Source organism: Scyliorhinus torazame, chromosome 2 (assembly GCF_047496885.1).
Source record: "Scyliorhinus torazame isolate Kashiwa2021f chromosome 2, sScyTor2.1, whole genome shotgun sequence".
Taxonomy (NCBI): Eukaryota; Metazoa; Chordata; class Chondrichthyes; order Carcharhiniformes; family Scyliorhinidae; genus Scyliorhinus; species Scyliorhinus torazame.
In genome coordinates, this window is record NC_092708.1 from 136,204,074 (window position 1) to 136,231,412 (window position 27,339).

General features: G+C 53.0%; 1 protein-coding gene across 2 annotated transcripts in view; it reads left to right on the forward strand.

The window, feature by feature from the left end:
- itga4 (integrin alpha 4) overlaps positions 1-27,339 on the forward strand; it is a 315,916-nt gene that overhangs the window by 228,920 nt on the left and 59,657 nt on the right. The window lies entirely within an intron of this gene.

Here is a 27,339-nt window from a genome sequence, read left to right on the forward strand (position 1 = left end):
CAGTAATCCAATCAAAGATATAACTAATATAGCAAAGCACTGATTATCCAGAGCTCAAGATAAAATTATACCCCTGAGATCATTTCAATAACAATTTTCAGTTTAAAAAAACACCTTAAGTGTCTCCAGGCATTTCACAGAAACACTGCCAAAAAAAATACATTGAGCCACATGAGGAGACTTTAGGGGCAAACGATCAAAAGCTGGTCATGGAGATAGGTTTTGAGCGATTTCTTGATGGAGGAAAGAGAGATAGAGAGGTGGAGAAGTTGAAGGATGGAATTCCAGAGCTAAGGGTCTTGGTGGCTCGAGGCAAGGCCACGATGGTGGAGCAATTAAGATTGAGGACGTACAAGAGTCCAGAATTAGAGGAGTGCAGATATCTTGGTAGGCTGTTGGGATGGAAGAGGTTACAGATCTAGAAATGGGTGAGGCAATGGAGTGAATTGAAAAAAAGGATAAGAATTTTAAAATAGTGGTATTGCCCAACTGAAGCCACCTGTAGATCACCAATCACGGATGAGCAGGACATGGTGTGACTTAGGAAATGGGCAGTAGGGTATTGGATGTCTTCAGGTTTATGGAAGGTGAATGATGAGAAGCAGAGTACATTGGAATAGTCAAAAGTAGAGATAACAAAGACATGGATGAGGAATACAGGTGCACGATGAGCTAATGCAACATCAGAGTTGCATAATACTATGGATGGAAATAGTTAGTTTTAGTCAGGTAACTGACTCTGGCCAAACCAAAGTAAAGGACACTTCACCATCTGGTGAGACGTTGGGAGGGGGCTGCTGGCTGAGTGTGGTGGTGTCAGCAGAGCTGGGGGGTTCTGGCGAGGCAGTAATAATAGTGGCAATGGGGGGGTAGGGAGTTAGCCCTCCACTCATGAATGACACTAATGTGGCAGCTGTGCAACCCACCCCAAGTCTGATCATGTTGGCTCGGAAACTACTATACAACTCAGACCCCAAATCACCAACCTACTGAGGTTGAGGCATGTGCAGAGACAGGAAATCCAGGACAAAATGTATCCCAGGATGGCCAGATCCAGGATGCAGGATGAAAGGCTGGATTAAGGGACAATCCTGGAAAATCCAGGATAGTTGGTCACCCTGGTTTTGTGATTACACGGACATGTGGTTGACAGCTTGTGGTAATACCAGGTATTGCGGTACCTGAGAGGTGGATGACCATTGGTCAGACCCAGGAGTCTACCATTGGCTGATGTATATTAGCTCCGCCCTGAGAGGTGGAGTATAAGAACCAATGCCGTCCCAGCAGCCTTCACTTTCTGTATAGAAGCTGCTGGGGAAGAGTTCTAGCAGATTAAAGCCTATTAGTTATGACTCACCTTGTCTCGAGAGTGATTGATTGCGCATCACAGCTCATCTCAGGGTCAAATATAACGATGAAGTTGTGTTCATTCCCAAAGTTTCCAGAGGGAAAGATGAAGTTGACAGCTAGTGAACAGAGTTTGTGGCAGGTGCCAAAGGCAATGGTTTGAATCTTCCCAATGTTAAATTGGGGGAAATGTCAATTCATCCAGAACTAGATTTCCACTAAGAAGTCAGACAATTGAGAGACAGTGGAGTTGTTGTGAGAGATGGTGTTGGGAAAGAGCTGGGTGATTCTGGCATATTTGTGCTAACTGTTGTGTTTTATATGTTGCTGAGCGGCAGCGTGTAGTAAGAAACAGGAGGTGTCCAAAGATAGATCCTTGCAGGGATGGGGTGGAAAGCACCCAAGGTAATGGTGTGGAAGCCAGAGGGGAAGCCATTGCTGCTGATTCTTTGGCCCGGCTTAGATGGATGAGTGGAATCAGATGAGCACCGGCCCACCTGAGATGGATATGAAGTTGGAAAGACATTGGAGGCTGGTGTGGTTAACTATGTCAAAAGCTACAGATGATTTTAAAAGGATAAGAAAGGACAGTGGTCATAGTTACAATGGACATTATTTTGATGTTATTTGTGACTTTGATAAGGACTGTTTCAGTACTGCAGTAGGGGAAGATTGGAGGGTTTGGAGGGAGTCAAACATGTGGTATAATTTTACAGACCCTCACCAGTGGGTTTGCAGGTGGGAGGGGTTCCATAAAATTCTCCAGGTGGCATCCCGCCAGCCCCCCACTGCAACATTACATGAAGCAGGTAAGGCGGGTGCCCTCAATTCAATTGAGGCCTCAGGCGGGAAATGCATATCCATCAAGGGCCTCCTTTCCACATCAGGCACCCCTAACTACACCCCTTCAATTTACTGCTGTCCATGTGCCTGTCTAAGAGTCACTTAAATGTCCCTAATGACTCTGACTCCACCACCTCTGCTGGCAGTGCATTCCACGCACCCACCACTCTCTGTGTAAAGAACCGACCTCTGACATCTCCCCTACACCTTCCGCCAATCACCTTAAAATTATGTCCCCTCGTGACAGCCATTTCCACCCTGGGGAAAATACTCTGGCTATCCGCTCTATCCATGCCTCTCATCACCTTGTACACCTCTATCAAGTCACCTCTCTGCCTTCTTCGCTCCACTGAGAAAAGCCCTAGCTCCCTCAACCTTTCTTCATGAGACATGCCCTCTAGTTCAGGCAGTATCCTGATAATTCTCCTCTGTACCTTCTCCAAAGCATCCACATCCTTCCTATAATGAGGCTACCAGAACTGGACACAATATTCCAAGTGTGGTCTAACTAGGGTTTTATAAAGAACAAAGAACAAAGAAATGTACAGCACAGGAACAGGCCCTTCGGCCCTCCAAGCCCGTGCCGACCATGCTGCCCGACTAAACTACAATCTTCTACACTTCCTGGGTCTGTATCCTTCTATTCCCATCCTATTCATATATTTGTCAAGATGCCCCTTAAATGTCCCTATCGTCCCTGCTTCCACTACCTCCTCCGGTAGTGAGTTCCAGGCACCCACTACCCTCTGCGTAAAAAACTTGCCTCGTACATCTACTCTAAACCTTGCCCCTCTCACCTTAAACCTATGCCCCCTAGTAATTGACCCCTCTACCCTGGGGAAAAGCCTCTGACTATCCACTCTGTCTATGCCCCTCATAATTTTGTATACCTCTATCAGGTCGCCCCTCAACCTCCTTCGTTCCAGTGAGAACAAACCGAGTTTATTCAATCGCTCCTCATAGCTTATGCCCTCCATACCAGGCAACATTCTGGTAAATCTCTTCTGCACCCTCTCTAAAGCCTCCACATCCTTCTGGTAGTGTGGCGACCAGAATTGAACACTATACTCCAAGTGTGGCCTAACTAAGGTTCTATACAGCTGCAACATGACTTGCCAATTCTTATACTCAATGCCCCGGCCAATGAAGTCAAGCATGCCGTATGCCTTCTTGACTACCTTCTCCACCTGTGTTGCCCCTTTCAATGACCTGTGGACCTGTACTCCTAGATCTCTTTGACTTTCAATACTCTTGAGGGTTCTACCATTCGCTGCAGCAAAACCTCGCGGCTCTTAAACTCAACCCCCCTGTTAATGAAAGCCAACACACCAAACGCCTTCTTAACAACCCTATCAACCTGTGTGGCAACTTTGAAGGATCTATGTATGTCGACCCCAAGATCCCTCTGTTCCTCCACACTTCCAAGAATCCTGCCTTTAACCCTGTATTCAGCATTCAAATTCGACCTTCCAAAATGAATCACTTCACATTTATCAAGGTTGAACTCCATCTGCCACTTCTCAGCCCAGCTCTGCATCCTGTCAATGTCCTGTTGTAACCTGCAACAACTCTCAACACTATTTACAACTCCACCAACCTTCGTGTCATCGGCAAACTTACTAACCCACCTTCCACTCCCTCATCCAAGTCATTTATAAAAACCACAAAGAGCAGAGATCCCAGAATAGATCCTTGCGGGGCACCACTGGTCACCGACCTCCAGGCAGAATACTTCCCATCCATTAACACTCGCTGTCTTCTTTTGGCCAGCCAATTCTGTATCCAGACAGCCAAATTTCCCTGTAACCCATGCCCCCTAACTTTCTGAATGAACCTACCATGGGGAACCTTATCAAATGCCTTACTGAAATCCAGGTACACCACATCCACTGTCCGACCTTCTGTATTGTGCTGTACTGTTTTATGCTCTATGTTCTCCCAAGTTCTGCCCCCTGTGGGTTCTCTCTTCCCCCTCCTCCTAACCTCTTCACAATGATCTCCAAACCCCTCTCCTCGCACGCCCTCTCCCCTGGGCCTCACAAACCCCCTTCTCCACAGACTTGAGACCTCCCACATCTGGTTCTAGACCCAGGGGCTCAGAATCTGGGGACTGAAGATTTCAGGGGGCGCAGGCTCAAAGGCAAAGCAAGCGTATTCTCCAACACAAATAAAGCCACAGTCGTGGCTTACAAAACACACTTCCCAGCCTGGGACTATTGGGAACTGTCAGTCAGGGTTTGGGGGTAGATAATTAAGACCCTGCTGCCGAACCTCTATGGGTGGGCCACCATCCACTCAACACGGGAACTCGTATTCTGCGAATCCCATGGGGAGGTCAATCAGTGATTCCCCCATATGTGAGAGTTATAACTGGCGGAATAAGGCTCTTAAATGGATATAATTGTGGTGCAGGTAGGTGGTAGGCAGGCCACCCACTGGATTTAATGTGCCCCCCACCTTCAAACCTGCCAGCAGGGAAGAGTCAAATCTATCACATGTCTGAATTCCGGGTTTGATGGTATATAGGAGGCTGGGAACAGAGAGATGGCTGAGAGACATAAAGGAGGCTGAGATCAAAGAGATGGCTTAGTGATATGAAAGAGGCTGGGATCGGAGAAACAACTGAGAGACGTAAAACAGACTGGGATCAGAAAGTCAACGGAAGAGCAACATAAAATGTTGCACAGCAGCCTTGTGAGCAAAGTTTGTTTGTCGCTGGTCAGATCAGCATTTATTGCTCTTACGTAGTTGCCCTTCAGAAAGTGGTGGTGAATTGCCGCCTTGAACGTCTGCAGTCCCTGGGGTGTAGGTCCACCCACAGTGCTGTTAGGGAGGAAGTTCCTAGCGACAATGAAAGAACGGCGATATATTTCCAAGTCAGGGTGGTGAGTGACTTGGAGGGGAACTCCAGGTGTTGGGGTCCCCAGATATCTGCTGCTCTTGTCCTTCTAGATGGTAGCAGTCGTGGGTTTGGAAGGTGCTGCTTCAGGAACCCTGGTGAATTACTGCAGTGCAGCTTGTAGATGGTACACACAGCTGCCACAGTTCATCAGTGGTGGAGGGTTTGAATGTTTGTAGAAGGGGGAGCAATCAAGCAACTGCTTTGGCCTGGATGGTGTTGAGCTTCTTGAGTGCTGTTGGAGCTGCACTCATCCAGGCAAGTGGACAGTATTCCATTACAATCTGACTTGTGGCTTGTAGATGGTGGACAAGCTTTGGGGGGTCAGGAGGTGGTCTATTCACTGTAGGACCCCTAGCCTTTGACCTGCTCTGGTAGCCACAGTATTAATATGGCTAGTCCAGTTCCGTTTCTGATCAATGGTAACCCCCAGGGTGTTGGTTGTGGGGGACTCAGCGATGGCAAATGTAACTTGCCACTTGTCAGCCCAAGCCTGGATATTGTCCAGTTGTTGTTGCATTTGGACATGGACCGCTTCATTATCTGAGGAACCGTGAATGATGCTGAACATTATGCAGTCATCTGCGAGCATCCCCGCTTCTGACCTTATGATGGGCTGACTGGCTTACTCTGTAACAAAATAATTCTCTAATTAAAGGAGGCTGGGATCAAAGGCAGTGGCATAAAGGAGCCTGGGTTGGAGAGGTGATTGTGTGGCATTACGGAAACTTGGATCAGAGAGATGGTTGAGTGACAGCTCTTGGACATGGTGATTGATGGCAGCGATGACTGCAAGAGGTGAAGAAGAGAGAAAAAAAGAGAGAATCACACCTGGGAAATGTGATGATATGCACACCAATCATGTATATAATGATAGATATGAGCTCCAAACAGCAGGTGGCAGCAGAGAACAATCGCATGACACTGTTACCTCGGGGAGGCTGGAGATAGTCGTCGTAATGGATAGTCCCAATTCTAGTAGCTCTTAGATAATTTATAATTCTTAGTAGATTTTGATCATTTTCAGATGGTTATGTAACCCGTGTTGGCCGGCATGGTAGCACAGTGGTTATCACAGTTGCTTCACCGCTCCAGGGTCCCAGGTTCGATTCCCGGCTTGGGTCATTGTGTGGAATCTGCACGTTCTACCCGTGTGTGCGTGGGTTTCCTCCGGGTGCTCCGGTTTCCTCCCACAAGTCCCGAAAGATGTGCTGTTATGTAATTTGGACATTCTGAATTCTCCTTCTGTGTACCCGAACAGGGGCTGGAGTGTGGCGACTAGCGGATTTTCACGGTAACTTCATTGCAGTGTAAATGTAAGCCTGCTTGTGACAATAAAGATTATTAGTATTATGTCAGTCCAAAGATGTGCAGGTTAGGTGGATTGGCCTTGGGTTAGGTGGGGTTACTGGGCTACAGGGATGTATGGGCTTAAGTGGGGTACTCTTTCCAAGAGCCAGTGCAGACTCAATAGGCTGAGTGGCCTCCTTCTGCACTGTAAATTCTGTTATTGTTCAACAATAAACATTTAACTAGTCACGAACTAGACGTTCTCTAGTACACTTATTCCGACCGGCCAAGCGCCAGAACGTAACAGGAAAGTCCAGCAGGTGAAGCAGCAAGCGAGAGCATGCAAGACTCGAACCAGAGAGTCTAGAGATGCAGCGGTGAGAAGGATTGTGGGAGTCGGACCAGGGAGAGTCCAGAGGTGAAGCAGCGAGAGAGAATGCGGGACTCAAACCTGGGAAGGTCGAGGTGAAGCAGTGAGGGAGAGCATGAAACACGAGCCAGGGAGAGGCCGGAGGTGAAGCGGCAAGAGAGGAAAAGAGAGAGAGTGACACACACTTGAACAAAGAAGAATCCAGGATGTGAAGCAGGAAGAGAGAATGCGAGAAGGTGAGAAAAAGTGTGAAACTCAAACCAGGGACGGTTCAGGAGGAGAATCTAGCGATGAAGCAGCGAGAAAGAGTGCGAGACTCGAACGAGGGACAGTCTAGTAGTGAGGCAGTGAGAGAGAGTGAGACTCGAATCAGAGAGAGTCTGGAGGTGAAGCAGCGAAGGAGAGTGAGACTCGAATCAGAGAGAGTCTGGAGGTGAAGCAGCGAAGGAGAGTGAGACTCGAATCAGAGAGAGTCTGGAGGTGAGGCAGCGAAGGAGAGTGAGACTCAACCAGGGAGAGTCTAGAGGTGAGGCAGTGAGAGAGAGTGAGACTCGAACCAGGGAGAGTCTAGAGGTTAAACAGTGAGAGAGAGTGAGACTCGAATCAGGGAGTCTTGAGGTGAGGCAGTGAGAGAGTGAGACTTGAACCAGGGAGAGTCTCGAGGTGAGGCAGTGAGAGAGTGAGACTCGAACCAGGGAGAGTCTAGAGGCGAGGCAGTGAGAGAGTGAGACTCGAATCAGGGAGAATCTAGAGGTGAAGCAGTGAGAGAGTGAGACTCGAACCAGGGAGAGTCTAGAGGTGAGGCAGCGAGAGAGTGAGAGTCGAACCAGTGAGAGTCTAGAGGTGAGGCAGTGAGAGAGAGTGAGACTCGAATCAGGGAGAGTCTCGAGGTGAGGCAGTGAGAGAGAGTGAGACTCGAACCAGGGAGAGTTTAGAGGTGAGGCAGTGAGAGAGAGTGAGACTCGAACCAGGGAGAGTCTCGAGGTGAAGCAGTGAGAGAGAGTGAGACTCGAACCAGGGAGAGTCTCGAGGTGAGGCAGTGAGAGAGAGTGAGACTCGAATCAGGGAGAGTCTCGAGGTGAGGCAGTGAGAGAGTGAGACTCGAAACAGGGAGAGTTTAGAGGTGAGGCAGTGAGAGAGAGTGAGACTCGAATCAGGGAGAGTCTCGAGGTGAGGCAGTGAGAGAGCGAGACTCGAACCAGGGAGAGTCTAGAGGTGAGGCAGTGAGAGAGAGTGGGACTCGAATCAGGGAGAGCCTGGAGGTGAGGCAGTGAGAGAGAGTGAGACTCGAATCAGGGAGAGTCTCGAGGTGAGGCAGTGAGAGACTGAGACTCGAACAAGGGAGAGTTTAGAGGTGAGGCAGTGAGAGAGTGAGACTCGAACCAGGGAGAGTCTTGAGGTGAGGCAGTGAGAGAGTGAGACTCGTACCAGGGAGAGTTTAGAGGTCAGGCAGTAAGAGAGAGTGAGACTCGAACCAGGGAGAGTCTAGAGGTGAGGCAGTGAGAGAGTGAGACTCGAACCAGGGAGAGTTTAGAGGTCAGGCAGTGAGAGAGAGTGAGACTCGAACCAGGGAGAGTCTAGAGGTGAGGCAGTGAGAGAGTGAGACTCGAATCAGGGAGAGTCTGGAGGTGAGGCAGTGAGAGAGTGAGACTCGAACCAGGGAGAGTCTAGAGGTGAAGCAGTGAGAGAGAGTGAGACTCGAATCAGGGAGAGTCTGGAGGTGAAGCAGTGAGAGAGAGAGACTCGAATCAGGGAGAGTCTAGAGGTGAGGCAGTGAGAGAGTGAGACTCGAATCAGGGAGAGTCGAGAGGTGAGGCAGTGAGAGAGAGTGAGACTCGAATCAGGGAGAGTCTGGAGGTGAGGCAGTGAGAGAGAGTGAGACTTGAACCAGGGAGAGTCCAGAGGTGAGGCAGTGAGAGAGTGAGACTCGAACCAGGGAGAGTCTAGAGGTGAGGCAGTGAGAGAGTGAGACTCGAACCAGGGAGAGTCTAGAGGTGAGGCAGTGAGAGAGAGTGAGACTCGAATCAGGGAGAGTCTAGAGGTGAGGCAGTGAGAGAGTGAGACTCGAACCAGGGAGAGTCTAGAGGTGAGGCAGTGAGAGAGAGTGAGACTCGAATCAGGGAGAGTCTGGAGGTGAGGCAGTGAGAGAGAGTGAGACTTGAACCAGGGAGAGTCTAGAGGTGAGGCAGTGAGAGAGTGAGACTCGAATCAGGGAGAGTCTACAGGTGAGGCAGTGAGAGAGTGAGACTCGAATCAGGGAGAGTCTAGAGGTGAGGCAGTGAGAGAGAGTGGGACTCGAATCAGGGAGAGTCTAGAGGTGAGGCAGTGAGAGAGAGTGAGACTCGAACCAGGGAGAGTCTAGAGGTGAGGCAGTGAGAGAGAGTGAGACTCGAATCAGGGAGAGTCTCGAGGTGAGGCAGCGAGAGAGAGTGAGACTCGAACCAGGGAGAGTCTAGAGGTGAAGCAGTGAGGAAGTGAGACTCGAACCAGGGAGAGTCTGGAGGTGAAACAGTGAGAGAGAGTGAGACTTGAACCAGGGAGTCTAGAGGTGGGGCAGTGAGAGTGTGAGACTCGAATCAGGGAGAGTCTAGAGGTGAGGCAGTGAGAGTGAGACTCGAACCACGGAGAGTCTCGAGGTGAGGCAGTGAGAGAGAGCGAGACTCGAATCAGGGAGAGTCTAGAGGTGAGGCAGTGAGAGAGAGTGAGACTCGAACCAGGGAGAGTCTCGAGGTGAGGCAGTGAGAGAGAGCGAGACTCGAATCAGGGAGAGTCTAGAGGTGAGGCAGTGAGAGAGAGTGAAATTCGAACCAAGGAGAGTCTAGAGGTGAGGCAGTGAGAGAGAGTGAGACTCGAACCAAGGAGAGTCTAGAGGTGAGGCAGTGAGAGAGAGTGAGACTCGAATCAGGGAGAGTCTAGAGGTGAAGCAGTGAGAGAGAGTGAGACTCGAACCAGGGAGAGTCTCGAGGTGAGGCAGTGAGAGAGTGAGACTTGAACCAGGGAGAGTCTCGAGGTGAGGCAGTGAGAGAGAGTGAGACTCGAACCAGGGAGAGTCTCGAGGTGAGGCAGTGAGAGAGAGTGAGACTCGAACCAGGGAGAGTCTGGAGGTGAGGCAGTGAGAGAGTGAGACTCGAACCAGGGAGAGTTTAGAGGTGAGGCAGTGAGAGAGAGTGAGACTCGAACCAGGGAGAGTCTCGAGGTGAAGCAGTGAGAGAGAGTGAGACTCGAACCAGGGAGAGTCTCGAGGTGAGGCAGTGAGAGAGAGTGAGACTCGAATCAGGGAGAGTCTCGAGGTGAGGCAGTGAGAGAGTGAGACTCGAATCAGGGAGAGTCTCGAGGTGAGGCAGTGAGAGAGTGAGACTCGAACCAGGGAGAGTCTAGAGGTGAGGCAGTGAGAGAGAGTGGGACTCGAATCAGGGAGAGCCTGGAGGTGAGGCAGTGAGAGAGAGTGAGACTCGAATCAGGGAGAGTCTCGAGGTGAGGCAGTGAGAGACTGAGACTCGAACCAGGGAGAGTTTAGAGGTGAGGCAGTGAGAGAGTGAGACTCGAACCAGGGAGAGTCATGAGGTGAGGCAGTGAGAGAGTGAGACTCGAACCAGGGAGAGTTTAGAGGTCAGGCAGTGAGAGAGAGTGAGACTCGAACCAGGGAGAGTCTAGAGGTGAGGCAGTGAGAGAGTGAGACTCGAATCAGGGAGAGTCTGGAGGTGAGGCAGTGAGAGAGTGAGACTCGAACCAGGGAGAGTCTAGAGGTGAAGCAGTGAGAGAGAGTGAGACTCGAATCAGGGAGAGTCTGGAGGTGAAGCAGTGAGAGAGAGAGACTCGAATCAGGGAGAGTCAAGAGGTGAGGCAGTGAGATAGTGAGACTCGAATCAGGGAGAGTCTGGAGGTGAGGCAGTGAGAGAGAGTGAGACTTGGACCAGGGAGAGTCCAGATGTGAGGCAGTGAGAGAGTGAGACTCGAACCAGGGAGAGTCTAGAGGTGAGGCAGTGAGAGAGAGTGAGACTCGAACCAGGGAGAGTCTAGAGGTGAGGCAGTGAGAGACAGTGAGACTCGAATCAGGGAGAGTCTAGAGGTGAGGCAGTGAGAGAGAGTGAGACTCGAATCAGGGAGAGTCTGGAGGTGAGGCAGTGAGAGAGAGTGAGACTTGAACCAGGGAGAGTCGAGAGGTGAGGCAGTGAGAGAGTGAGACTCTAATCAGGGAGAGTCTACAGGTGAGGCAGTGAGAGAGTGAGACTCGAACCAGGGAGAGTCTAGAGGTGAGGCAGTGAGAGAGAGTGAGACTCGAATCAGGGAGAGTCTCGAGGTGAGGCAGTGAGAGAGTGAGACTTGAACCAGGGAGAGTCTAGAGGTGAGGCAGTGAGAGAGAGTGAGACTCGAATCAGGGAGAGTCTCGAGGTGAGGCAGCGAGAGAGAGTGAGACTCGAACCAGGGAGAGTCTAGAGGTGAAGCAGTGAGGAAGTGAGACTCGAACCAGGGAGAGTCTGGAGGTGAAGCAGTGAGAGAGAGTGAGACTTGAACCAGGGAGTCTAGAGGTGGGGCAGTGAGAGAGTGAGACTCGAATCAGGGAGAGTCTAGAGGTGAGGCAGTGAGAGAGAGTGAGACTCGAACCACGGAGAGTCTCGAGGTGAGGCAGTGAGAGAGAGCGAGACTCGAATCAGGGAGAGTCTAGAGGTGAGGCAGTGAGAGAGAGTGAGACTCGAACCAGGGAGAATCTCGAGGTGAGGCAGTGAGAGAGAGCGAGACTCGAATCAGGGAGAGTCTAGAGGTGAGGCAGTGAGAGAGAGTGAGACTCGAACCAGGGAGAGTCTAGAGGTGAGGCAGTGAGAGAGAGTGAGACTCGAATCAGGGAGAGTCTCGAGGTGAGGCAGTGAGAGAGTGAGACTCAAACCAGGGAGAGTCTAGAAGTGAAGCAGTGAGAAATTGAGACTCGAACCAAGGAGAGTCTAGAGGTGAGGCAGTGAGAGAGAGTGAGACTCGAATCAGGGAGAGTCTAGAGGTGAAGCAGTGAGAGAGAGTGAGACTCGAACCAGGGAGAGTCTCGAGGTGAGGCAGTGAGAGAGTGAGACATGAACCAGGGAGAGTCTCGAGGTGAGGCAGTGAGAGAGAGTGAGACTCGAACCAGGGAGAGTCTCGAGGTGAGGCAGTGAGAGAGTGAGACTCGAACAAGGGAGAGTCTCGAGGTGAGGCAGTAAGAGAGAGCGAGACTCTAACCAGGGAGAGTCTGGAGGTGAGGCAGTGAGACTCGAACCAGGGAGAGCCTGGAGGTGAGGCAGCGAGAGAGAGTGGGACTCGAACCAGGGAGAGTCTCGAGGTGAGGCAGTGAAGGGAGAGAGAGACTCTAACCAGGGAGAGTCTGGAGGTGAGGCAGTGAGAGAGTGAGACGCGAACCAGGGAGTGTCTGGAGGTGAGGCAGTGAGAGAGAGTGCGACTCGAACCAGGGAGAGTCTCGAGGTGAGGCAGTGAGAGAGTGAGACGCGAACCAGGGAGAGTCTGGAGGTGAGGCAGTGAGAGAGAGCATGAGACTGAAACCATGGAGAAAGAATGCGAGACTCGAACCTTGGAGTGTCTGGGAGGTGAAGCAATGGGAAAGAGCGTGAAACCCAAACCAGGGAGAGTCTCGAGGTGAAGCAGTGAGAGAGTGAGACTTGAACCAGGGAGAGTCTCGAGGGGAGGGAGTGAGAGAGAGTGAGACTCGAATCAGGGAGAGTTTAGAGGTGAGGCAGTGAGAGAGAGTGAGACTCGAATCAGGGAGAGACTAGAGGTGAGGCAGTGAGAGAGTGAGACTCGAACCAGGAAGATTCTAGAGGTGAGGCAGTAAGAGAGTGAGACTCGAACCACGGAGAGTCTAGTGGTGAGGCAGTGAGAGAGTGAGACTCGAAACAGGGAGAGTCTGGAGGTGAGGCAGCGAGGGAGAGTGAGACTCGAACCAGGGAGAGTCTTGAGGTGAGGCAGCGAGAGAGAGTGAGACTCGAATCAGGGAGAATCCAGAGGTGAGGCAGTGAGAGAGTGAGACTCGAATCAGGGAGAGTCTAGAGGTGAGGCAGTGAGAGAGTGAGACTCAAACCAGGGAGCGTCTAGAGGTGAGGCAGTGAGAGAGAGTGAGACTCGAACCAGGGAGAGTCTAGAGGTGAGGCAGTGAGAGAGAGTGGGACTCGAACCAGGGAGAGTCTAGAGGTTAAACAGTGAGAGAGAGTGAGACTCGAATCAGGGAGTCTTGAGGTGAGGCAGTGAGAGAGTGAGACTTGAACCAGGGAGAGTCTAGAGGTGAGGCAGCGAGAGAGTGAGACTCGAATCAGGGAGAGTCTAGAGGTGAGGCAGTGAGAGAGAGTGAGACTCGAATCAGGGAGAGTCTTGAGGTGAGGCAGCGAGAGAGAAACTAAAACCAGGGAGAGTCTTGAGGTGAGGCAGTGAGAGAGAGTGGGACTCGAATCAGTGAGAGTCTCGAGGTGAGGCAGTGAGAGAGTGAGACTCGAACCAGGGAGAGTCTGGAGGTGAGGCAGTGAGAGAGTGAGACTCGAACCAGGGAGAGTTTAGAGGTGAGGCAGTGAGAGAGAGTGAGACTCGAACCAGGGAGAGTCTCGAGGTGAAGCAGTGAGAGAGAGTGAGACTCGAACCAGGGAGAGTCTCGAGGTGAGGCAGTGAGAGAGAGTGAGACTCGAATCAGTGAGAGTCTCGAGGTGAGGCAGTGAGAGAGTGAGACTCGAACCAGGGAGAGTTTAGAGGTGAGGCAGTGAGAGAGAGTGAGACTCGAATCAGGGAGAGTCTCGAGGTGAGGCAGTGAGCGAGTGAGACTCGAACCAGGGAGAGTCTAGAGGTGAGGCAGTGAGAGAGAGTGGGACTCGAATCAGGGAGAGCCTGGAGGTGAGGCAGTGAGAGAGAGTGAGACTCGAATCAGGGAGAGTCTCGAGGTGAGGCAGTGAGAGACTGAGACTCGAACCAGGGAGAGTTTAGAGGTGAGGCAGTGAGAGTGTGAGACTCGAACCAGGGAGCGTCTTGAGGTGAGGCAGTGAGAGAGTGAGACTCGAACCAGGGAGAGTTTAGAGGTGAGGCAGTGAGAGAGTGAGACTCGAACCAGGGAGAGTTTAGAGGTCAGGCAGTGAGAGAGAGTGAGACTCGAACCAGGGAGAGTCTAGAGGTGAGGCAGTGAGAGAATGAGACTCCAACCAGGGAGAGTTTAGAGGTGAGGCAGTGAGAGTGTGAGACTCGAACCAGGGAGCGTCTTGAGGTGAGGCAGTGAGAGAGTGAGACTCGAACCAGGGAGAGTTTAGAGGTGAGGCAGTGAGAGAGAGTGAGACTCGAACCAGGGAGAGTCTAGAGGTGAGGCAGTGAGAGAGTGAGACTCGAATCAGGGAGAGTCTGGAGGTGAGGCAGTGAGAGAGTGAGACGCGAACCAGGGAGAGTCTGGAGGTGAGGCAGTGAGGGAGAGCATGAGACTGAAACCATGGAGAAAGAATGCGAGACTCGAACCTTGGAGTGTCTGGGAGGTGAAGCAATGGGAAAGAGCGTGAAACCCAAACCAGGGAGAGTCTCGAGGTGAAGCAGTGAGAGAGTGAGACTTGAACCAGGGAGAGTCTCGAGGGGAGGGAGTGAGAGAGAGTGAGACTCGAATGAGGGAGAGACTAGAGGTGAGGCAGTGAGAGAGAGTGAGACTCGAATCAGGGAGAGTTTAGAGGTGAGGCAGTGAGAGAGAGTGAGACTCGAATCAGGGAGAGACTAGAGGTGAGGCAGTGAGAGAGTGAGACTCGAACCACGAAGATTCTAGAGGTGAGGCAGTAAGAGAGTGAGACTCGAACCACGGAGAGTCTAGTGGTGAGGCAGTGAGAGAGTGAGACTCGAATCAGGGAGAGTCTGGAGGTGAGGCAGCGAGGGAGAGTGAGACTCGAACCAGGGAGAGTCTTGAGGTGAGGCAGCGAGAGAGAGTGAGACTCGAATCAGGGAGAATCCAGAGGTGAGGCAGTGAGAGAGTGAGACTCGAATCAGGGAGAGTCTAGAGGTGAGGCAGTGAGAGAGTGAGACTCGAACCAGGGAGCGTCTAGAGGTGAGGCAGTGAGAGAGAGTGAGACTCGAACCAGGGAGAGTCTCGAGGTGAGGCAGTAAGAGAGTGAGACTCGAATTAGGGAGAGGCTTGGTGTGAGGCAGTGAGAGAGTGAGACTCGAACCAGGGAGAGTCTAGAGGTGAGGCAGTGAGAGAGAGTGGGACTCGAACCAGGGAGAGTCTAGAGGTTAAACAGTGAGAGAGAGTGAGACTCGAACCAGGGAGAGTCTAGAGGTGAGGCAATGAGAGAGAGTGAGACTCGAATCAGGGAGAGTCTAGAGGTGAGGCAGTGAGAGAGAGTGAGAGTCGAATCAGGGAGAGTCTGGAGGTGAGGCAGTGAGAGAGTGAGACTCGAACCAGGGAGAGTCTAGAGGTGAGGCAGTGAGAGAGAGTGAGACTCGAACCAGGGAGAGTCTGGAGGTGAGGCAGTGAGAGAGAGTGAGACTTGAACCAGGGAGAGTCTAGAGGTGAGGCAGTGAGAGAGTGCGACTCGAATCAGGGAGAGTCTAGAGGTGAGGCAGTGAGAGAGAGTGGGACTCGAATCAGGGAGAGTCTAGAGGTGAGGCAGTGAGAAAGTGAGACTCAAACCAGGGAGAGTCTAGAAGTGAAGCAGTGAGAAAGTGAGACTCGAACCAGGGAGAGTCTAGAGGTGAGGCAGTGAGAGAGAGTGAGACTCGAATCAGGGAGAGTCTGGAGGTGAGGCAGTGAGAGAGAGTGAGACTTGAACCAGGGAGAGTCTAGAGGTGAGGCAGTGAGAGAGTGCGACTCGAATCAGGGAGAGTCTAGAGGTGAGGCAGTGAGAGAGAGTGGGACTCGAATCAGGGAGAGTCTAGAGGTGAGGCAGTGAGAAAGTGAGACTCAAACCAGGGAGAGTTGAGGGGAGGCAGTGAGAGAGAGTGAGACTCGAATCAGGGAGAGTCGAGAGGTGAGGCAGTGAGAGAGAGTGAGACTCGAATCAGGGAGAGTCAAGAGGTGAAGCAGTGAGAGAGAGAGACTCGAACCAGGGAGAGTCTCGAGGTGAGGCAGTGAGAGAGTGAGACTCAAACCAGGGAGAGTCTAGAAGTGAAGCAGTGAGAAAGTGAGACTCGAACCAGGGAGAGTCTAGAGGTGAGGCAGTGAGAGAGAGTGAGACTCGAACCAGGGAGAGTCTCGAGGTGAAGCAGTGAGAGAGAGTGAGACTCGAACCAGGGAGAGTCTCGAGGTGAGGCAGTGAGAGAGTGAGACTTGAACCAGGGAGAGTCTCGAGGTGAGGCAGTGAGAGAGAGTGAGAATCGAACCAGGGAGAGTCTCGAGGTGAGGCAGTGAGAGAGAGTGAGACTCGAACCAGGGAGAGTCTCGAGGTGAGGCAGTGAGAGAGTGAGACTCGAACAAGGGAGAGTCTCGAGGTGAGGCAGTAAGAGAGAGCGAGACTCTAACCAGGGAGAGTCTGGAGGTGAGGCAGTGAGACTCGAACCAGGGAGAGCCTGGAGGTGAGGCAGCGAGAGAGAGTGGGACTCGAACCAGGGAGAGTCTCGAGGTGAGGCAGTGAGAGAGTGAGTCGCGAACCAGGGAGAGTCTGGAGGTGAGGCAGTGAGAGAGAGCATGAGACTGAAACCATGGAGAAAGAATGCGAGACTCGAACCTTGGAGTGTCTGGGAGGTGAAGCAATGGGAAAGAGCGTGAAACCCAAACCAGGGAGAGTCTCGAGGTGAAGCAGTGAGAGAGAGTGAGACTTGAACCAGGGGGAGTCTCGAGGTGAGGCAGTGAGAGAGTGAGACTTGAATGAGGGAGAGACTAGAGGTGAGGCAATGAGAGAGTGAGACTCGAACCAGGAAGATTCTAGAGGTGAGGCAGTAAGAGAGTGAGACTCGAACCACGGAGAGTCTTGTGGTGAGGCAGTGAGAGAGTGAGACTCGAATCAGGGAGAGTCTGGAGGTGAGGCAGCGAGGGAGAGTGAGACTCGAACCAGGGAGAGTCTTGAGGTGAGGCAGCGAGAGAGAGTGAGACTCGAATCAGGGAGAATCCAGAGGTGAGGCAGTGAGAGAGAGTGAGACTCGAACCAGGGAGAGTCTAGAGGTCAGGCAGTGAGAGAGTGAGACTCGAACCAGGGAGAGTCTAGAGGTCAGGCAGTGAGAGAGTGAGACTCGAACCAGGGAGAGTCTAGAGGTGAGGCAGTGAGAGAGTGAGACTCGAATCAGGGAGAGTCTAGTGGTGAAGCAGCGAGAGAGAGTGAGACTCGAACCAGGGAGAGTCTCGAGGTGAGGCAGTGAGAGAGAGTGAGACTCGAACCAGGGAGAGTCTCGAGGTGAGGCAGTGAGAGAGTGAGACTCGAACAAGGGAGAGTCTCGAGGTGAGGCAGTAAGAGAGAGCGAGACTCTAACCAGGGAGAGTCTGGAGGTGAGGCAGTGAGACTCGAACCAGGGAGAGCCTGGAGGTGAGGCAGTGAAGGGAGAGAGAGACTCTAACCAGGGAGAGTCTAGAGGTGAGGCAGTGAGAGAGAGTGAGACTCGAATCAGGGAGAGTCTGGAGGTGAGGCAGTGAGAGAGAGTGAGACTTGAACCAGGGAGAGTCTAGAGGTGAGGCAGTGAGAGAGTGCGACTCGAATCAGGGAGAGTCTAGAGGTGAGGCAGTGAGAGAGAGTGGGACTCGAATCAGGGAGAGTCTAGAGGTGAGGCAGTGAGAAAGTGAGACTCAAACCAGGGAGAGTCTAGAAGTGAAGCAGTGAGAAAGTGAGACTCGAACCAGGGAGAGTCTAGAGGTGAGGCAGTGAGAGAGAGTGAGACTCGAATCAGGGAGAGTCTGGAGGTGAGGCAGTGAGAGAGAGTGAGACTTGAACCAGGGAGAGTCTAGAGGTGAGGCAGTGAGAGAGTGCGACTCGAATCAGGGAGAGTCTAGAGGTGAGGCAGTGAGAGAGAGTGGGACTCGAATCAGGGAGAGTCTAGAGGTGAGGCAGTGAGAAAGTGAGACTCAAACCAGGGAGAGTTGAGGGGAGGCAGTGAGAGAGAGTGAGACTCGAATCAGGGAGAGTCGAGAGGTGAGGCAGTGAGAGAGAGTGAGACTCGAATCAGGGAGAGTCAAGAGGTGAAGCAGTGAGAGAGAGAGACTCGAACCAGGGAGAGTCTCGAGGTGAGGCAGTGAGAGAGTGAGACTCAAACCAGGGAGAGTCTAGAAGTGAAGCAGTGAGAAAGTGAGACTCGAACCAGGGAGAGTCTAGAGGTGAGGCAGTGAGAGAGAGTGAGACTCGAACCAGGGAGAGTCTCGAGGTGAAGCAGTGAGAGAGAGCGAGACTCGAATCAGGGAGAGTCTAGAGGTGAGGCAGTGAGAGAGAGTGAGACTCGAACCAGGGAGAGTCTCGAGGTGAGGCAGTGAGAGAGAGCGAGACTCGAATCAGGGAGAGTCTAGAGGTGAGGCAGTGAGAGAGAGTGAGACTCGAACCAAGGAGAGTCTAGAGGTGAGGCAGTGAGAGAGAGTGAGACTCGAATCAGGGAGAGTCTAGAGGTGAAGCAGTGAGAGAGAGTGAGACTCGAACCAGGGAGAGTCTCGAGGTGAGGCAGTGAGAGAGTGAGACTTGAACCAGGGAGAGTCTCGAGGTGAGGCAGTGAGAGAGAGTGAGACTCGAACCAGGGAGAGTCTGGAGGTGAGGCAGTGAGAGAGTGAGACTCGAACCAGGGAGAGTTTAGAGGTGAGGCAGTGAGAGAGAGTGAGACTCGAACCAGGGAGAGTCTCGAGGTGAAGCAGTGAGAGAGAGTGAGACTCGAACCAGGGAGAGTCTCGAGGTGAGGCAGTGAGAGAGAGTGAGACTCGAATCAGGGAGAGTCTCGAGGTGAGGCAGTGAGAGAGTGAGACTCGAACCAGGGAGAGTTTAGAGGTGAGGCAGTGAGAGAGAGTGAGACTCGAATCAGGGAGAGTCTCGAGGTGAGGCAGTGAGAGAGTGAGACTCGAACCAGGGAGAGTCTAGAGGTGAGGCAGTGAGAGAGAGTGGGACTCGAATCAGGGAGAGCCTGGAGGTGAGGCAGTGAGAGAGAGTGAGACTCGAATCAGGGAGAGTCTCGAGGTGAGGCAGTGAGAGACTGAGACTCGAACCAGGGAGAGTTTAGAGGTGAGGCAGTGAGAGAGTGAGACTCGAACCAGGGAGAGTCATGAGGTGAGGCAGTGAGAGAGTGAGACTCGTATCAGGGAGAGTTTAGAGGTCAGGCAGTGAGAGAGAGTGAGACTCGAACCAGGGAGAGTCTAGAGGTGAGGCAGTGAGAGAGTGAGACTCGAACCAGGGAGAGTTTAGAGGTCAGGCAGTGAGAGAGAGTGAGACTCGAACCAGGGAGAGTCTAGAGGTGAGGCAGTGAGAGAGTGAGACTCGAATCAGGGAGAGTCTGGAGGTGAGGCAGTGAGAGAGTGAGACTCGAACCAGGGAGAGTCTAGAGGTGAAGCAGTGAGAGAGAGTGAGACTCGAATCAGGGAGAGTCTGGAGGTGAAGCAGTGAGAGAGAGAGACTCGAATCAGGGAGAGTCAAGAGGTGAGGCAGTGAGATAGTGAGACTCGAATCAGGGAGAGTCTGGAGGTGAGGCAGTGAGAGAGAGTGAGACTTGGACCAGGGAGAGTCCAGATGTGAGGCAGTGAGAGAGTGAGACTCGAACCAGGGAGAGTCTAGAGGTGAGGCAGTGAGAGAGAGTGAGACTCGAACCAGGGAGAGTCTAGAGGTGAGGCAGTGAGAGACAGTGAGACTCGAATCAGGGAGAGTCTAGAGGTGAGGCAGTGAGAGAGAGTGAGACTCGAATCAGGGAGAGTCTGGAGGTGAGGCAGTGAGAGAGAGTGAGACTTGAACCAGGGAGAGTCTAGAGGTGAGGCAGTGAGAGAGTGAGACTCTAATCAGGGAGAGTCTACAGGTGAGGCAGTGAGAGAGTGAGACTCGAACCAGGGAGAGTCTAGAGGTGAGGCAGTGAGAGAGAGTGAGACTCGAACCAGGGAGAGTCTAGGGGTGAGGCAGTGAGAGAGAGTGAGACTCGAATCAGGGAGAGTCTCGAGGTGAGGCAGTGAGAGAGTGAGACTTGAACCAGGGAGAGTCTAGAGGTGAGGCAGTGAGAGAGAGTGAGACTCGAATCAGGGAGAGTCTCGATGTGAGGCAGCGAGAGAGAGTGAGACTCGAACCAGGGAGAGTCTAGAGGTGAAGCAGTGAGGAAGTGAGACTCGAACCAGGGAGAGTCTGGAGGTGAAGCAGTGAGAGAGAGTGAGACTTGAACCAGGGAGTCTAGAGGTGGGGCAGTGAGAGAGTGAGACTCGAATCAGGGAGAGTCTAGAGGTGAGGCAGTGAGAGAGAGTGAGACTCGAACCACGGAGAGTCTCGAGGTGAGGCAGTGAGAGAGAGCGAGACTCGAATCAGGGAGAGTCTAGAGGTGAGGCAGTGAGAGAGAGTGAGACTCGAACCAGGGAGAGTCTCGAGGTGAGGCAGTGAGAGAGAGCGAGACTCGAATCAGGGAGAGTCTAGAGGTGAGGCAGTGAGAGAGAGTGAGACTCGAACCAGGGAGAGTCTAGAGGTGAGGCAGTGAGAGAGAGTGAGACTCGAATCAGGGAGAGTCTCGAGGTGAGGCAGTGAGAGAGTGAGACTCAAACCAGGGAGAGTCTAGAAGTGAAGCAGTGAGAAATTGAGACTCGAACCAAGGAGAGTCTAGAGGTGAGGCAGTGAGAGAGAGTGAGACTCGAATCAGGGAGAGTCTAGAGGTGAAGCAGTGAGAGAGAGTGAGACTCGAACCAGGGAGAGTCTCGAGGTGAGGCAGTGAGAGAGTGAGACTTGAACCAGGGAGAGTCTCGAGGTGAGGCAGTGAGAGAGAGTGAGACTCGAACCAGGGAGAGTCTCGAGGTGAGGCAGTGAGAGAGAGTGAGACTCGAACCAGGGGAGTCTCGAGGTGAGGCAGTGAGAGAGTGAGACTCGAACAAGGGAGAGTCTCGAGGTGAGGCAGTAAGAGAGAGCGAGACTCTAACCAGGGAGAGTCTGGAGGTGAGGCAGTGAGACTCGAACCAGGGAGAGCCTGGAGGTGAGGCAGCGAGAGAGAGTGGGACTCGAACCAGGGAGAGTCTCGAGGTGAGGCAGTGAAGGGAGAGAGAGACTCTAACCAGGGAGAGTCTGGAGGTGAGGCAGTGAGAGAGTGAGACGCGAACCAGGGAGTGTCTGGAGGTGAGGCAGTGAGAGAGAGTGCGACTCGAACCAGGGAGAGTCTCGAGGTGAGGCAGTGAGAGAGTGAGACGCGAACCAGGGAGAGTCTGGAGGTGAGGCAGTGAGAGAGAGCATGAGACTGAAACCATGGAGAAAGAATGCGAGACTCGAACCTTGGAGTGTCTGGGAGGTGAAGCAATGGGAAAGAGCGTGAAACCCAAACCAGGGAGAGTCTCGAGGTGAAGCAGTGAGAGAGTGAGACTTGAACCAGGGAGAGTCTCGAGGGGAGGGAGTGAGAGAGAGTGAGACTCGAATCAGGGAGAGTTTAGAGGTGAGGCAGTGAGAGAGAGTGAGACTCGAATCAGGGAGAGACTAGAGGTGAGGCAGTGAGAGAGTGAGACTCGAACCAGGAAGATTCTAGAGGTGAGGCAGTAAGAGAGTGAGACTCGAACCACGGAGAGTCTAGTGGTGAGGCAGTGAGAGAGTGAGACTCGAAACAGGGAGAGTCTGGAGGTGAGGCAGCGAGGGAGAGTGAGACTCGAACCAGGGAGAGTCTTGAGGTGAGGCAGCGAGAGAGAGTGAGACTCGAATCAGGGAGAATCCAGAGGTGAGGCAGTGAGAGAGTGAGACTCGAATCAGGGAGAGTCTAGAGGTGAGGCAGTGAGAGAGTGAGACTCAAACCAGGGAGCGTCTAGAGGTGAGGCAGTGAGAGAGAGTGAGACTCGAACCAGGGAGAGTCTCGAGGTGAGGCAGTAAGAGAGTGAGACTCGAATTAGGGAGAGGCTTGGTGTGAGGCAGTGAGAGAGTGAGACTCGAACCAGGGAGGGTCTAGAGGTGAGGCAGTGAGAGAGAGTGGGACTCGAACCAGGGAGAGTCTAGAGGTTAAACAGTGAGAGAGAGTGAGACTCGAATCAGGGAGTCTTGAGGTGAGGCAGTGAGAGAGTGAGACTTGAACCAGGGAGAGTCTAGAGGTGAGGCAGCGAGAGAGTGAGACTCGAATCAGGGAGAGTCTAGAGGTGAGGCAGTGAGAGAGAGTGAGACTCGAATCAGGGAGAGTCTTGAGGTGAGGCAGCGAGAGAGAATCTAAAACCAGGGAGAGTCTTGAGGTGAGGCAGTGAGAGAGAGTGGGACTCGAATCAGTGAGAGTCTCGAGGTGAGGCAGTGAGAGAGTGAGACTCGAACCAGGGAGAGTCTGGAGGTGAGGCAGTGAGAGAGTGAGACTCGAACCAGGGAGAGTTTAGAGGTGAGGCAGTGAGAGAGAGTGAGACTCGAACCAGGGAGAGTCTCGAGGTGAAGCAGTGAGAGAGAGTGAGACTCGAACCAGGGAGAGTCTCGAGGTGAGGCAGTGAGAGAGAGTGAGACTCGAATCAGTGAGAGTCTCGAGGTGAGGCAGTGAGAGAGTGAGACTCGAACCAGGGAGAGTTTAGAGGTGAGGCAGTGAGAGAGAGTGAGACTCGAATCAGGGAGAGTCTCGAGGTGAGGCAGTGAGCGAGTGAGACTCGAACCAGGGAGAGTCTAGAGGTGAGGCAGTGAGAGAGAGTGGGACTCGAATCAGGGAGAGCCTGGAGGTGAGGCAGTGAGAGAGAGTGAGACTCGAATCAGGGAGAGTCTCGAGGTGAGGCAGTGAGAGACTGAGACTCGAACCAGGGAGAGTTTAGAGGTGAGGCAGTGAGAGTGTGAGACTCGAACCAGGGAGCGTCTTGAGGTGAGGCAGTGAGAGAGTGAGACTCGAACCAGGGAGAGTTTAGAGGTGAGGCAGTGAGAGAGTGAGACTCGAACCAGGGAGAGTTTAGAGGTCAGGCAGTGAGAGAGAGTGAGACTCGAACCAGGGAGAGTCTAGAGGTGAGGCAGTGAGAGAATGAGACTCCAACCAGGGAGAGTTTAGAGGTGAGGCAGTGAGAGTGTGAGACTCGAACCAGGGAGCGTCTTGAGGTGAGGCAGTGAGAGAGTGAGACTCGAACCAGGGAGAGTTTAGAGGTGAGGCAGTGAGAGAGAGTGAGACTCGAACCAGGGAGAGTCTAGAGGTGAGGCAGTGAGAGAGTGAGACTCGAATCAGGGAGAGTCTGGAGGTGAGGCAGTGAGAGAGTGAGACGCGAACCAGGGAGAGTCTGGAGGTGAGGCAGTGAGGGAGAGCATGAGACTGAAACCATGGAGAAAGAATGCGAGACTCGAACCTTGGAGTGTCTGGGAGGTGAAGCAATGGGAAAGAGCGTGAAACCCAAACCAGGGAGAGTCTCGAGGTGAAGCAGTGAGAGAGTGAGACTTGAACCAGGGAGAGTCTCGAGGGGAGGGAGTGAGAGAGAGTGAGACTCGAATGAGGGAGAGACTAGAGGTGAGGCAGTGAGAGAGAGTGAGACTCGAATCAGGGAGAGTTTAGAGGTGAGGCAGTGAGAGAGAGTGAGACTCGAATCAGGGAGAGACTAGAGGTGAGGCAGTGAGAGAGTGAGACTCGAACCACGAAGATTCTAGAGGTGAGGCAGTAAGAGAGTGAGACTCGAACCACGGAGAGTCTAGTGGTGAGGCAGTGAGAGAGTGAGACTTGAACCAGGGAGAGTCTCGAGGTGAGGCAGTGAGAGAGAGTGAGACTCGAACCAGGGAGAGTCTCGAGGTGAGGCAGTGAGAGAGAGTGAGACTCGAACCAGGGAGAGTCTCGAGGTGAGGCAGTGAGAGAGTGAGACTTGAACCAGGGAGAGTCTCGAGGTGAGGCAGTGAGAGAGAGTGAGAATCGAACCAGGGAGAGTCTCGAGGTGAGGCAGTGAGAGAGAGTGAGACTCGAACCAGGGAGAGTCTCGAGGTGAGGCAGTGAGAGAGTGAGACTCGAACAAGGGAGAGTCTCGAGGTGAGGCAGTAAGAGAGAGCGAGACTCTAACCAGGGAGAGTCTGGAGGTGAGGCAGTGAGACTCGAACCAGGGAGAGCCTGGAGGTGAGGCAGCGAGAGAGAGTGGGACTCGAACCAGGGAGAGTCTCGAGGTGAGGCAGTGAGAGAGTGAGTCGCGAACCAGGGAGAGTCTGGAGGTGAGGCAGTGAGAGAGAGCATGAGACTGAAACCATGGAGAAAGAATGCGAGACTCGAACCTTGGAGTGTCTGGGAGGTGAAGCAATGGGAAAGAGCGTGAAACCCAAACCAGGGAGAGTCTCGAGGTGAAGCAGTGAGAGAGAGTGAGACTTGAACCAGGGGGAGTCTCGAGGTGAGGCAGTGAGAGAGTGAGACTTGAATGAGGGAGAGACTAGAGGTGAGGCAATGAGAGAGTGAGACTCGAACCAGGAAGATTCTAGAGGTGAGGCAGTAAGAGAGTGAGACTCGAACCACGGAGAGTCTTGTGGTGAGGCAGTGAGAGAGTGAGACTCGAATCAGGGAGAGTCTGGAGGTGAGGCAGCGAGGGAGAGTGAGACTCGAACCAGGGAGAGTCTTGAGGTGAGGCAGCGAGAGAGAGTGAGACTCGAATCAGGGAGAATCCAGAGGTGAGGCAGTGAGAGAGAGTGAGACTCGAACCAGGGAGAGTCTAGAGGTCAGGCAGTGAGAGAGTGAGACTCGAACCAGGGAGAGTCTAGAGGTCAGGCAGTGAGAGAGTGAGACTCGAACCAGGGAGAGTCTAGAGGTGAGGCAGTGAGAGAGTGAGACTCGAATCAGGGAGAGTCTAGTGGTGAAGCAGCGAGAGAGAGTGAGACTCGAACCAGGGAGAGTCTCGAGGTGAGGCAGTGAGAGAGAGTGAGACTCGAACCAGGGAGAGTCTCGAGGTGAGGCAGTGAGAGAGTGAGACTCGAACAAGGGAGAGTCTCGAGGTGAGGCAGTAAGAGAGAGCGAGACTCTAACCAGGGAGAGTCTGGAGGCGAGGCAGTGAGACTCGAACCAGGGAGAGCCTGGAGGTGAGGCAGTGAAGGGAGAGAGAGACTCTAACCAGGGAGAGTCTAGAGGTGAGGCAGTGAGAGAGAGTGAGAATCGAATCAGGGAGAGTCTGGAGGTGAGGCAGTGAGAGAGAGTGAGACTTGAACCAGGGAGAGTCTAGAGGTGAGGCAGTGAGAGAGTGCGACTCGAATCAGGGAGAGTCTAGAGGTGAGGCAGTGAGAGAGAGTGGGACTCGAATCAGGGAGAGTCTAGAGGTGAGGCAGTGAGAAAGTGAGACTCAAACCAGGGAGAGTCTAGAAGTGAAGCAGTGAGAAAGTGAGACTCGAACCAGGGAGAGTCTAGAGGTGAGGCAGTGAGAGAGAGTGAGACTCGAATCAGGGAGAGTCTGGAGGTGAGGCAGTGAGAGAGAGTGAGACTTGAACCAGGGAGAGTCTAGAGGTGAGGCAGTGAGAGAGTGCGACTCGAATCAGGGAGAGTCTAGAGGTGAGGCAGTGAGAGAGAGTGGGACTCGAATCAGGGAGAGTCTAGAGGTGAGGCAGTGAGAAAGTGAGACTCAAACCAGGGAGAGTTGAGGGGAGGCAGTGAGAGAGAGTGAGACTCGAATCAGGGAGAGTCGAGAGGTGAGGCAGTGAGAGAGAGTGAGACTCGAATCAGGGAGAGTCAAGAGGTGAAGCAGTGAGAGAGAGAGACTCGAACCAGGGAGAGTCTCGAGGTGAGGCAGTGAGAGAGTGAGACTCAAACCAGGGAGAGTCTAGAAGTGAAGCAGTGAGAAAGTGAGACTCGAACCAGGGAGAGTCTAGAGGTGAGGCAGTGAGAGAGAGTGAGACTCGAACCAGGGAGAGTCTCGAGGTGAAGCAGTGAGAGAGAGCGAGACTCGAATCAGGGAGAGTCTAGAGGTGAGGCAGTGAGAGAGAGTGAGACTCGAACCAGGGAGAGTCTCGAGGTGAGGCAGTGAGAGAGAGCGAGACTCGAATCAGGGAGAGTCTAGAGGTGAGGCAGTGAGAGAGAGTGAGACTCGAACCAAGGAGAGTCTAGAGGTGAGGCAGTGAGAGAGAGTGAGACTCGAATCAGGGAGAGTCTAGAGGTGAAGCAGTGAGAGAGAGTGAGACTCGAACCAGGGAGAGTCTCGAGGTGAGGCAGTGAGAGAGTGAGACTTGAACCAGGGAGAGTCTCGAGGTGAGGCAGTGAGAGAGAGTGAGACTCGAACCAGGGAGAGTCTGGAGGTGAGGCAGTGAGAGAGTGAGACTCGAACCAGGGAGAGTTTAGAGGTGAGGCAGTGAGAGAGAGTGAGACTCGAACCAGGGAGAGTCTCGAGGTGAAGCAGTGAGAGAGAGTGTGACTCGAACCAGGGAGAGTCTCGAGGTGAGGCAGTGAGAGAGAGTGAGACTCGAATCAGGGAGAGTCTCGAGGTGAGGCAGTGAGAGAGTGAGACTCGAACCAGGGAGAGTTTAGAGGTGAGGCAGTGAGAGAGAGTGAGACTCGAATCAGGGAGAGTCTCGAGGTGAGGCAGTGAGAGAGTGAGACTCGAACCAGGGAGAGTCTAGAGGTGAGGCAGTGAGAGAGAGTGGGACTCGAATCAGGGAGAGCCTGGAGGTGAGGCAGTGAGAGAGAGTGAGACTCGAATCAGGGAGAGTCTCGAGGTGAGGCAGTGAGAGACTGAGACTCGAACCAGGGAGAGTTTAGAGGTGAGGCAGTGAGAGAGTGAGACTCGAACCAGGGAGAGTCATGAGGTGAGGCAGTGAGAGAGTGAGACTCGTATCAGGGAGAGTTTAGAGGTCAGGCAGTGAGAGAGAGTGAGACTCGAACCAGGGAGAGTCTAGAGGTGAGGCAGTGAGAGAGTGAGACTCGAACCAGGGAGAGTTTAGAGGTCAGGCAGTGAGAGAGAGTGAGACTCGAACCAGGGAGAGTCTAGAGGTGAGGCAGTGAGAGAGTGAGACTCGAATCAGGGAGAGTCTGGAGGTGAGGCAGTGAGAGAGTGAGACTCGAACCAGGGAGAGTCTAGAGGTGAAGCAGTGAGAGAGAGTGAGACTCGAATCAGGGAGAGTCTGGAGGTGAAGCAGTGAGAGAGAGAGACTCGAATCAGGGAGAGTCAAGAGGTGAGGCAGTGAGATAGTGAGACTCGAATCAGGGAGAGTCTGGAGGTGAGGCAGTGAGAGAGAGTGAGACTTGGACCAGGGAGAGTCCAGATGTGAGGCAGTGAGAGAGTGAGACTCGAACCAGGGAGAGTCTAGAGGTGAGGCAGTGAGAGAGAGTGAGACTCGAACCAGGGAGAGTCTAGAGGTGAGGCAGTGAGAGACAGTGAGACTCGAATCAGGGAGAGTCTAGAGGTGAGGCAGTGAGAGAGAGTGAGACTCGAATCAGGGAGAGTCTGGAGGTGAGGCAGTGAGAGAGAGTGAGACTTGAACCAGGGAGAGTCTAGAGGTGAGGCAGTGAGAGAGTGAGACTCTAATCAGGGAGAGTCTACAGGTGAGGCAGTGAGAGAGTGAGACTCGAACCAGGGAGAGTCTAGAGGTGAGGCAGTGAGAGAGAGTGAGACTCGAACCAGGGAGAGTCTAGGGGTGAGGCAGTGAGAGAGAGTGAGACTCGA